This window comes from Magnolia sinica, chromosome 18 (assembly GCF_029962835.1).
Source record: "Magnolia sinica isolate HGM2019 chromosome 18, MsV1, whole genome shotgun sequence".
Lineage (NCBI taxonomy): Eukaryota > Viridiplantae > Streptophyta > Magnoliopsida > Magnoliales > Magnoliaceae > Magnolia > Magnolia sinica.
In genome coordinates this window covers 20,190,325-20,203,765 of record NC_080590.1, presented here as the reverse complement: position 1 = coordinate 20,203,765, position 13,441 = coordinate 20,190,325, and positions in this window count along the sequence as shown.

Below are 13,441 nucleotides of genomic sequence, written 5' to 3'. Positions count from 1 at the left end.
CATTGCACCTAACCTGACTCAGTGCTGACTCGACCCGACTTGATACTTGTGATGGGGTCAGACTCGGTCCGGATTAGTCGAGGTCAAACCCGGACTCGGATTGGGTCAAGCATGCTAGACTCGGTTCCGAGTCGGGTTGAGTTTGGGTCAGGTCTATTTTAAAACCGGATCGAGTCCGGTCAGCCCTAACTCGGTCCTACTCTGACTCCATGCCCAGCTCTAATTTGTAGGCTCATCACTGGCTGGTCCATTAGGCTTTCGTCCGGGCCAACTTATACGCTTGGCTAGTCTACTGGTTTCAAGCCTGATCCATTTTATGCGGGTCTTGAGGTGGGCCTGAGGTTAGGACTGTTAAAGGGATGGGTCTGGGCAACGGTTAAGCAAAATCAAAATTTTAAATAGGCCCGGACCGAATAGTTTAAATTCGAGGCGGAATCCAATGCCAGCCCAGCCCAGCCTGTTGATAGCCCTAGCCAGGGTCGGGTTGGGGCTGTTTTGGCTAGTCTCTGGGCCTGATCAGGCAATTACCATACAGCCTCAAGTGTGAAAATTGTTGATGCTCTTGCAAAGCACGACTGTAAACATGCATGCACATATCTACTATCTGCGTTGCATGATGACCTGATCATAACCACTCATTCCATGGGTCCACCATATGTGGTTTACAACATCTAACCCAAATTCATATTAAATGGATGGTTGAAATCATTCGATTGGTGGTCATCCAATGGAACACTAATTTTTTCTTTTTCTTTTTAAAGTTTCAAATTACTCAAACAAAGGTAGTCACTCGATGGTTGGGATCCTCAGTTAATTTAATTTTCGGATCACCACCATCTATGTGGGGCCCATAAACTATTAAATCATTTTATATTATAGTCTATGTTTATTTTATTTTAATTTTTTAACACCTAAAGTTAAGAGTTTGATGTCTCATATGGGAGATTGTTGGAAGATCAATCTTTTATATGAATCCGACTTTTAGGCCCAATGACTAACTAGACTGGACTTGGGCATTTGCCTACAGGCCTGGAAAGCCCGTCAGAACCGGGGATCAACTGATTCAACAATGGGGCGCTGATTATTAGGATGGTGGGCCAAGCTTGAGCTGGACTCAAATCCGATTGCTTAGCACTTCAGCTCCGGACATGGACTGATGTAGGACGAGGATCAAACACATTCTTAACACATGAAATAGAAGAAGCTCAAAGAGAAATTGACAAAATTTAGCATAATTCGACCGATCGATGGATCTAGCCGACAGTTGGAAATTCTAGAAATGTTAGATTGACTGCTGGACAAAATTTGTTAATTTCAACAAGCCGATAGATCTTGTTGACAGGTCGACCAATTAGGTCGGCATGTCGAAATTCACATAATATTTTGTTTATCTTTGAATGTTTTTGAGCTCGTTCGACCGATCAATTCGACTAGTTGATGACAGGTCGACAGATGGTAAAAATTTATACTTTTTCAAAATTTATTTTGTTATTTGATTATAACTTTTTTTTAATTACATTTTAAAATTATTTATGCTAAAATTGATTTTTTATAGAATTAATTATAATTTAATCAATAAAATTATCAGAAATTATATTATTTCTCCCGTGGATTCGAGAATTCTCTCTTATGTATTCAAGAGAGCCTTATAAATTCAAGGCATTTATTAATCGAGAAAGATGGTAATTGACCTCATCACGTCATTCCCTGAATGATTAGGTCCTATTTTCTATTTTTGATGATTTAATATAATTTTTGGAACTGAGCATGAACCACGAAATTTAAAATGATACACGGAATGTGACTTGATTGATTTAAAGAAAAGGGATGATTGGACGATAGATGTGTAAGGCTACCTTGATGTGCCTAAAACCAATAGTGTGCACTCAAATGTTAACCATGAGTACAAAAGTCAAGCCAAACTGTAACTCAAGTAAACCACAACAAAGAAAACAATGAGGTAGAAGGCTCATATAAATCATATTTGAGCTGTACTGTAGCGTGTGTATGTCATCCAACCAAGTGATTAGGTGCACCCCATCAAGACGATGCGAACGGATGCCTAATGAGGTTGATCTAATCACCAACCTTTACTGCCATTTCCATGGTGCCAAACGACCTCTAACACACAGGTGGATTACTCTAATTTCATGATTTTACATAAGATTCTAATTTCTACGTTGTCATCTATGGTGTGGCCCTGATTCTTTTGGACGCATTAACGCATAGTTGATGCATGGGTTAAATGCTACGAACATGATGATGGGCCCTTTCTTTATCGTACCGTAAGAGAAGACTCGTAACAAAGAAACGTGATAGGGATAACTTTTTGGGAATAGTTGGAACACATCTGATGGTCCACCTACCATAGGCCCCACTTTGACAGAATTGAAATCCCATCACAGATGTCGGCTCATGACAGCCTATGCCAGCCAGCTTCAGAGGTGACCAAACTGATTTTTAACCCTTGATAAGACTGGACACCATTATCTAAATGATAATGCTACCAGAGAAGGACTGGGATTGGCGGGTAGCGTTTAACAAGTTAAAGAATGAGGTTGTGCTATACTGTGTTGACGTGGAAAAATTTGATAGGCTCCACCATGATGTATGTTATACCCATGTCATGCATTTATTTTTCTATATTAATTTAGGGCATGATGCAGGGAAAGACGTGATGAGGTTGATCATCGTCTTTCTCAATTGATGAACACATTAAATTCACAAGGTACTCTTGAACTCACAAGAAGAATTTTTGAAATCATATGAGAAATAAAAATTTCTAAATTTTTTTAATGATTGAATAATTGTTGATGAACAAAATGAGTTTAACATGTTTAAATAATCACAAAAAAATTCTAAACTGTAATTAAAGGAGTCCTAATCAAATAAGGAGATAAATTTCGAGAAATGTGTAGATTTTCGCTGTTTGTTGATCTGTCATCGACTAGTCGAATATACTAAAAATGTTAAGAGACTTAAAATTAAAATTTTATGAATTTTGACCTGTCGACACGATTTGTTAACTCATATTGAACAAGGCTTCAACCTGTCAACAAGATCTATTGACCTATCTAAACTACCAGAATTTGTCCAGCAGCCAATTTAGAATTTGTAAGACCTGACCTGAGTTCCTGCATATGCATGTATGTGTGTGAGTATGCATTTCATTTCTTGTAGTCCCGCGGTCCTACCGGTCGAATTTCGACGACCTGCGATCCTCAGATTGTGTTTGCAGTGATCCTTGGGTCCGGTTACGTAGACCCGACCCGGATCGACCCGAGACCTATGCCACCTTATTCGCATCATCGTTGCGGTTTCAACGACGTGTCTTGTGCGTCCATCCGACTTATGGATCAAAAGTTATGAGCATTACATAGTATGACCTTTGATCATGTGGCTCACTTTTGTGCAAATGCATATGGACCACCTTCATGGCACAAGTCCCCATATACACTACACACACACCACACAAATTCTATGAAAACACCACCCATCTTAACAAACACTACCCAAGCCTAGCTTAAAAGCCTAAGCATTGTAATCTCCTCCCTATGTTATGATGACTTCTCTTGCAAAATAATGATGACATTTTTCTCTCTCTTTATTCTAGCAACACCCCACTCCAACGTCTCCTTCATTTTTCTCTATCATTTCCCTTCATTGCTAGCAACACCCCACTCCAACGTCTCCTTCTCCCTCTCTTTTCCAGCCCCCTAATCCTTAAAGTACTCCCAATCCTTCCATTAAAAGTACATCTCCACCATTAAAACTTTTTCCTAGGCTCAGGACCTTCATGGTGTAAGAGTTTGGAGGCTTGATTTGCAAGTGAGTGACTATAATTTCTGATTTATTTTTCTACCATTTGATCTTCTTTTTCTTCCTAGTTGGATCATATGGGACCCATCAATTCATGGTGGAGACCCCATTTGACCCCATGGATGTGGCCTTTTGGCCCATTTTTCATGCATATCATGAAACATGATGGGGTCATTCTCCATGGACCCCATCATGATGTATTGTATCATCCATGTCTTTTTGTTGTGACCCTCCCGAAAGGTCTGTAACTATTTTTCTGTTTAATGGAATTGGTGGCAGGAGTCCACTTTCTGAAAAAAAAAAAAAGAGTATTGTCTCATCCACTTTATTTCAAGAGCATCTAGACCCTAGAAGTCATGTTGGGATGGCATCCCAACCATCCATTCTAGTCATAGATCATGCATGCATTAGTTTAATTTTGCATGTTCAAGTAACATTGTTGTATGGTTGAGATTGACTCTTTGGAGAGCCCATTAGTAGCGGGGCCCTACCCCTATGGCTGGATTGCTTTTTTTTTTTTTTTTTTTTCTTCTCTTTTCTTTGATGTGTGGATGATGATGTGTGTATGGCCCACTTGGTGGGCCTAGGATGTCCCAAAAAAATCTAGCAAGGTGGGACGCCCTTACCACCCAACTCCATGATCCTTGGACACCTTAATCAATGCACGCAAGTGTCCTAGTCTTAGTCTGTTATCTGGACATATGTGAGGCCCACTAAGGAAGACCATACACCCTTTTTATGGCTGAGATTATTGAGATATAGGCTGATGTGTCCAACCATGTATTACTGTCCAAAAATCTGGACTGTTGCATGAACTGTCATGTTCAATGTTTGACATGGATTTTTGAATCATGATTTCCATTATTTTCTTTATAATTATAAGGTGTAATGAGAAGGTGTGGATCCCACCTTGAGGTGTGGTGGGTCACACCTCAGATGGCCTATGAAATGGTACCCAAAAAGGAAGGCCCATAGGGGTGGGCGGTTCACCTTGTTGGGCTGTCCAGCCCACATGTATGGAGGGAAAAAACACACTTCAGCTTGGTTTCTCTAAGGGGTGGGCCACTTTTGTGGACCCCACCTTACTTTATTTTATGAAAAAAATACTAAACCTCCATTTCCCCCCTCTTAGATGAAGTTTGGGCCCACCTTATTGGGTAAATAATGCATGGATAGCAACATTTCTTCCTGGACAGATTGTAATTCTAAATTTAATTAAAATATTTTTGAGTATCCAAAAATTATGAAAATTTATAGGGAGGTGACCCACCCATATTGGGACTCACCTACAAATATTTGGGACCAATGGACCCCTGTGCACACCGTGGCAAGGGCCGGACTGGCCCACCATGTTGGGACGTATAGGTCAGTCCGATTTTCTAGACAGACTGTGTTATTTAAATTAATTAAAATATTTATAAGTGTTCAAAAATCTTGAAATTTTTTGAAGGTGTGGCCCACCCATGGAAGTATCACCCTGCAAAATTTCAGACCCAACGGATATTTAAGCTGACCGTGGTATGATCAGGAGTGGCCCACCAGGCAGGGACGCCTAGGCTGGGGCATCCAGCCTAGGCTGGCCGTTTAGCCTGCTTCGTGGGCCTACCTTGATGTGTTGTATATCCCACCATCCATCCATGTGGGGTACTTAGGGGATTGATCATCCTCTCCTTTTTTTTTGGTATTCAATTGGGGCCCATTGGGTGGATTTTTGGGCCAGATACCCCGGGCCCATAGAGCTGCCTACACATGGGATATCCTTGCCTTAGGCTACTGCTGGGCCTGCATTCCAACGGCCTGACCCACTTGATATATGTGTTGCATATCCTCTCTCATTTGGTGGCGCCCACAGTGATGTGTGTGGGCCATCAGGGATTAAATATACTAAGAAATACTTCTATTGTTGGACTCCAACCAACTTAGAAATTTGGGTGGGCTGAAATTTGGCATTGAGCCCAATAATTGTTGTCTATAAATGTTCTTTTGGAGCAGTATGACCCACTATATTTGAGGAGGATTTAAGTCAGTTATCTTAACATCTTAATTTTATTTTTTTGGGCTTAATTAGTGCATGATTAAAGGCCCATTTCAATTGGATTCTCCTTGGGCTAGTCTTCTAGTTAATTATGGGCCTTATAGCCTTGGTTGGGTTGAAATTTTCGATAGGCCCGTTGGACCCTTGGGTTCTATATTTACCATGCCATTGTGATGGGTCTTATGGGCCAAATACTCAATAGTTGGGCCCTTGCTTGCCCACTATAATAAATTCATACTTGGGCCAAGATGTGAGGCCCAACTTACTTGCGTTAAATATAAGAATTTTCCATATGTTGGGATAATGGGCTGCCCATTAGGCCCACCACAATGAGTGAACCCATGACCCTTATGGTTGGGGCCCTAACCTTGTTTAAAGGCCCAGCAGGATGCCTATGTATTAGGCTTAGTGTATGGTCCACTAGGCTATGAATTGATTGGGCCTTGGACTTTCCTTTACATACGTAACAGGCTACCTTTTTGGGACCCAATTGAGGTTAGATGTTCTCCTTGGTGGCCGTAAGGTAGGCCCCTAAGGCCCTTATAAGTGGTTGAAGGCCCACCTTGGACCTTGTTAGGCCCGTTTCTTCCCTGAGGTTGTAGGACCCCCTAGCTTGTGGGTCATCCCAAATTGTTGGGCCCCCATTAAGAGAACTTCATTTCTCCTTAGAGTACTTGTCCATAAATCTTGTCCTTGTCTCTTCTTGGGAAGGAGGAATACATTCTACAGGTAGCACACTTACATCATTGTGACCCATATGCATCATCTGTATAAATTGATTGCATTGTATGGTAGTCATTGAGGGATGGAGTTTCTCCCCTTGTGCACATTGAGTGCCTGAAGCTTGTGCACGATCTGTATGTGCGACTCATGCATTGGCATCACATTTCATGATGATACCGCCCTTGCTTCATTAAGGCCTTACCTCCAAAGGGACATTCGTGGATGACCGTATGTGTGGACACTGGAAATATTACTTGAGCATACTGGGTGCATATGATGCCCATAAGTGAAATTTTTAAAACTTCAATGGTACGAAGGATCTGTTCCAACGCCGTGACCGAGTGGAAATTATGAGCACACGAGGTCCTTATACCGTTGGGCTGCGACTCCCTCTGTCGTGTAGTTGGTTGGATATGCTTGGTCTTTTTCAACTTAAATTGGATATTTATCATGGGGTTATACAAGCAATCTCCCTCCCACGATATTGCATATCAGACCCCATTTATTACCTGGATTTATGAGCATGACTCTGTTTAACGGCTTGGTTTAACTGTGTATGTGATGCAAGGTGTAATTACGAACTGAGACTAAGAAAGGGTGTTTAAAGCTGGGATTTAACGCTCTGATGACACCAAGGCAAGGGACGGACCCCAGGGGACCAAGATCATCGAATTTACACACCGGAGATCCGCGAAAATCGAGAAACTGAAGTTCAAGTGGCCTAAAATTGGTTCATAATGAAAGATCACAGGGTTCCCACTATCCGTTCAGGTCGAAACTTCATACATGCCCTGAGGGCTATAAATTAACCGTACAATTCGAATATCATCCGTTCGATCCCTGTGGAAGTGACCCAACGGACAGATCAGCCCATAAACCATTACTTTTGGGCCCACCTGCTATTTGGATATTCTTAAAAATTGGTCTCAACGGGTTAAATGAGCTGACAATATGAATGGATGGAGCGGATTTCTTACATACATCAAGTGGGACCCACATGTATACTGAGTGTACATAAGGTGCACGTGCACCAGCCGTGCACCCTTACAGCCAAAGTCGGTCAGCGAGCTGACCGACTGCTTCTTCTCCAAATCCAAAAACGCAACAGCGTTTTCGCTGTCGTCCGCCGGTCCTTCTCAGTGGGGCCCACTCGACACCTGGAGTGATGATCTGAACCGTCCATTGTATCAAGAGGGTGGGCGTGAACATCGCCTAGGTGACGTAATCTCGGAAGATAATGGAGAGTGGATTTCAGCTGTTAAAACGGATGATTAACGGTGGAACGAAAGAATCAGTGGGCCACACGGAATTCAATATGAAACCAGTCAATTCTTACTTGATTTTCGCCAGCATTTCAGTAGACGGAGTGGATTTCATTGAAAACATCACTGCGGACACCACCGACCATCACAGCGCACGGGTACGCGATCTCTGTTTCGCAACAGAGGTTGCGGTCCTCTCTTGTGGGCCACCATCAGGGCCCATTGGCTTAATCAGGGCCGTCCATTAGGAGCCTAAGGGCCCTATAGTTCAAGCCTAGGTGTCCTTTTCTCTCCATGCGTGCGAGTATGCGTTAATCGTGATCAACAGAAGGATGGACGACGGAATGAATTCTTCCCTGAGCTGCATCGACAGACAGCCAAAACCGGTTGTCTACCCGAAAATTCCAAGGAGAAGTTGATGAATGGAGTGGATCTCCTGTCTGAGCTCTAGAATGGGCCCTGGAGAATTTCATCATAAGCAACTATCTCCTGCTGCAACAGGGAGTGCGTAAGAGCTTCTTACGCACTTCCAGCCACCGTCTCCTTTGAAGCTATAAAAAGAGAGAGAACTGACGGCTAGGGGGCATCGGGGATTGAGGGAGCTTGGGCTTGGGCAGACGGCTGGAGATCTGACAGGAGAGAGAAAGACAGGGAGAGAAGAAAGAAGGTTTTTTGTTTATTTTTCTTTTTGTTATGCTTTTCTTCTCAAATTTCTGATGAGATCTAGCCCATCCATGCGTGGCTAAACCTCTTAGCTAGGGATAAGAGGTGAAGCTTGTAGCGTGATGGGATGCCTCTTTGCTTGTGCCTTTGTTTAGACTGAACTGATGTTGATTTGGGTTTAATTAAGGGAATGTTTTTAGTCTTTAATGGTCTGTTGTGACTGAAATTACAATAGGTCTGCAATGGCTTTAAGTATTTCTTTTTCCTTTTTATGTTTATGAAGTCAGGAAACCCTGTTGTTCATCATTGCTCCCCGGGCATGGTTGGATGACGGTAACCCTTCCTGACTTTCATGGCATGTTGATTGATTGGTAATTAGATTAATTCTTTTGTTTGCTTTGTCTCCTGGGCATGGTTTGGTGATGGAATCCATTCTAATTCATACACCTTTCATCTCTTAAAACCTATATCAATGGCAGTTCAGTAAATTTCCATAATTTGTGATACTGGCATAAGATTCCCTGATCTCTACAAGTGGATCCTCTGAATCCCTAGTTCCTTTTCTTTGAATTTTCACAAGTTTTAGATCAATTATTCCATAATTATTCCTCAATTGTCATTCAATTTAGATTACATCTTAGTCTAATTCTAGTTCTATTTAGTTTCAGATTACGTACAGGTTTCAGTCCCTGTGGATTCGACCTCGGTCTTACCGAGTTTATTACTACATCACAACCCTGCACTTGGGGAGTGAACAGTCCGTTACCGTCAGGTCTTGTTGGTGATTGACTGTCCACAGGCAGGTAGTGAGGTCTCTTACACTTGTTTGACTGTGCGGGGTTTGTAGAGCGGCAGTCATCCGACAGTGTAATGGACCCCGGTGATTTCCTTATGATGAGAAACGCACTTGACATGTGGATTGGATATGAGCACTGACATTATTTGCATCGTATTAGCATTGGCAGTATAAGCCCCTTCATGCATTGCATTGGTATGACGTCCAGTATTCATTGCATTGTATTCATAAGCCTTGGTAAAGCTAGTGATATTCTCATTAAGCATGTTTCCTTTTCTGTACCTCCTACTATTCTTTTATGCACCATTATCACACATTTACATCACCCTCTAAGCTTCTATAAGTTTATGCACGATTGATGTGTGCAGGAGATCCTAGGTAGGCGTCGTAGCAGCAGATCGTGGAGTAGAGTTGAGCTTGAGGACTCTAGTACTGCAGACTTTTCTCTCTTTTCCCATTATCTTATGTATGTCCTTTTGGACCTGATGTAAGCTTGTAAAAGTTCAAATTTACAGTAGATTTTGTGATGTGTACCTTGTTATTATCAGATATACTTGCTGTGATCTTGGGTATGCTCGTGTTGGAAATGATTACACTGTTATGAAAATCGTCCTCGTAGGATCCAAGGATTGAAACCTGCTTTAGGAGCTGAGAATGAGGTACTACGAAGGTTGTTGCGGCCAGAACCGACCATCGGGTTCCTTGTGAGTCCAGTTACCGAGTTTGGGGCGTGATAAAATTTCAGGCGGAATTTCGATCTGTCAACCAGATTTGTCGATCAGTCAAATTATGCTGAAATTTGTCAATTTCTCTTTCAGCCTTTTCTAGTCCATTGTTAGGAATGTGCCTGATCCACGACCTATATCAGGGCATGATAAAAAAATGAGGCAAATCCAAAGCTCAAGCGAACCACACCACAAAGAGCATTGGGGACAATAATGCCCATTGTTGAAGCCTTCCTAGGGCCAACTATGATATTTATTTGCCATCTAACCTGCTTATAAGATCACACATCCCTAAATAAAAGAAAAACACAAATATCAGTTCGATCCAAAACTTTCATGGTCCCCAAGAAGTTTCCAATGATACATGTTCAATCAAGCGGATTTGATAATTAGCTTTTCTGAGTAATAGGTGCACTTGACATGGCGTTTTCACAATCAAATAATATATCATTTTTGTCGTTGCTATCAAGTCTCTTACTCTTATTAAGCCTGACCTCAATAAAAGTGGACAATGGCACAGTGGGAAGTCTATCAGCCATTGAGTGATATTATCAACCTTTCTGAGGAGCAGTTGATTCAGCAATTTTTAGTCTTCATCTACAAGGTGTTTCATTCATTGTAGGTTCTATCGATTTTATAACAACTATCTCCAACATGTATGGATCTAGAGTGACTATGGTCCACTTGAACTTTAAATCTATCTCATTTTTAGACTCACACCCTAAAATGATAGGGCAAAATGGATTGGCAACGTGGATATAAGAGACACATCATGGTATGAGCCGCGGTGCTTTGCCAAATCAACGTAGGACCACCTCCACACCACGTAATCTATGCCCATGAAGAAGTGGCGGCCACACGGTGAAAGTACGGACGCACTACCAAAAAGTGGGCAGAATCGTTCATCTCGTGCGTAATGAGCGTGGATTAGGTGACGCAGGGTAATAGCTTAGTGACCGAGGCCCTGACTGTGGGTCCTACCTTGATGTATGTGTTGTATATCAATGCTATCCATCCGTTTTGCCTGTTCAATTTAGGGCATGATCTCAAAAAATCACCTGGATCTAAATCTCAAGTAGACCACACGGTGGGGATTGAATGCCTATTATTAAAAACTTCTTAAAGGATACAAAAGTTTTCGAGCTTCGTTAATGTCTGTGTGACGTTATGAATAGGTTGGATGGAAAATAAACATTACAACAGGCCTTTGGAAGTTTTTAATGGTGACCATTAGATCACCACTGTTTCCCTGTGGTGTGGTCCACCTAAGACTTGGATCTACGTCATTTTTCGGACCATGCACTTAAATGATCTGGAAAAACAGATGGATGGAGTGGATATACAACAAATACATCAAGGTGGGACCCACGGTCAGGGCCTCACCCACTAAGCTATGGTCGCGGCTTCATGGCTACGTCGATCCACCGATGTGGGGTGGATCCCCGACTGTGGGGCTCACAGTGAGATCCACCATGATATATGTGTTGGAATATTTGGTTGAATTAAATAGACTATTAAAAAATCGAGAACCAAAAAAATTTGAGAAAGAAGAACTTATTGAATTGAGTCGAGGCGTGACTGAGTCACTCGGCTTGAAATCGAATTTGCTCCCCTTGGACAGCATCCCAAGTGCAACAGGTTTCCAGAGCAATCGACCTCCAGGATACAACGACTATGACCCGGTCCCAGCGGTGCACTCACTGTACACGGGCTCGAACCACTTGCAGTTTAATCCGAAAGTGCTGAGTTGACTCAGCGATGAACTCAGTAGAAAATGCTTTCGTATCTTTGAAACTGGAATCAGATGTCTTTTTATAGACTCCGAAGTGGTGCATAAGCACCCTTTTCAAAAGGTTAGGTCCGTTGGGTTTAAACCCAACAGAGGCGACCAACCGGAAGGGACGCATCTCTCTGGTTTAAAATGAAAAGGCGCAAGTGCGAGTACACTCCCGCACATATAGTCCTGCGAGTACCCATACACACACCCACACGAATACACACACACCGCACCCGCACCCGCACCTGCACCCGCGCCCACGCCCACGCCCAGCCCAGCCCAGCCCGTCCCGTCGCGTCGCGTCGCGCACGCGCACACGGACACGGACACGGACTCGGACTCGGCTCGGCTCGGCTCGGCACGGCACGGCACGGCTCGGCTCGGCGCGCGCGCGCGTGTGTGGTTAATGGCATAGATTAGAGCTATTGGCATAGCCCCCCCACAGGACCAAATTCACATGCCCCCTGAAAGGGGCTCAAGCCCTAGGCAAAAAGACTATCTTATAAATAAGATAGTTTACCTTTTCAAATCCGATGTGGGACAAAACCCACAACACAAAAGTACTTCAACTTTTCAAAATTGGAGGGAAATTACCGAAAATTTGAAAATTCAAATTTTAATGCTATTTTAAAACAAAATACAACAATCCCCCACATGTTTTAAAATAAAACCCTTTCGGATTAAAGCGTAATAGTTGTGTAATGGTGCCGGTGTCACCATAGACTTGAACCGACATTAGAGTAAGCAAGACAGGTCTACAGGAATCAGGTGACACCATAGTCTTGAACCTGAATCCTTTTAATGTAGATCGCAAGTACATGCCACTCACACAACTCTTCCTCTGCAAGTGATTCTGCGGTTCGGTGCGTTTCGGCCATACACCATTACCTGGATTTCATGAGTGCTCTAGAGAATTCGCCTAGATTCTCATAGGAAGCGGCCTCCACCTCCACACCCATATAGGTGAATTTCATCAAGTGTATGTAGCAACTGTATACACCACCAAATATATGGCTATGAATTCATTAAGAGTTCTAACAACTCATCCTTCTGCGTTGCTGCTCGCACTGTACACCATAGAAGGGGCTCATATAACTCAGTGCAATCGTCTACCTCGTGTCTTGTTGTTTACCCATTGAACCTATCTCATGGGATCTCCACTTGTATAGGTTGGGTTGCCGACACTGGCAGCTCATATATTAGGCTCAGCCCCATTCCCTTCGATGTATCATTAACTAACCTTTTAGATAGTCCTTTAGTCAGAGGATCTGCTAGATTCTTTTCTGACCTCACAAAGTCAATAGATATGACTCCATCACGCAACATATGTTTCACTATGTTGTTTCTGAGTCTAATATGCCTGCTCTTTCCATTATATATTTTACTCTTTGCTTTCGCTATAGCTGTTTGACAGTCACAATGAATAGATACGGCCGATACAGGCTTTGGCCACAATGGTATATCAGTTAAGAGATTTCTAGGCCACTCGGCTTCTGATCCAGCCTTTACTAAGGCAATAAACTCGGATTCCATAGTAGACCGAGTGATACATGTCTGCTTGGTAGACTTCCAAGAGACTGCTCCTCCACCTAAAGTGAAGACATATCCACTCGTGGATTTTGTCTCATCTGAATCACTAAT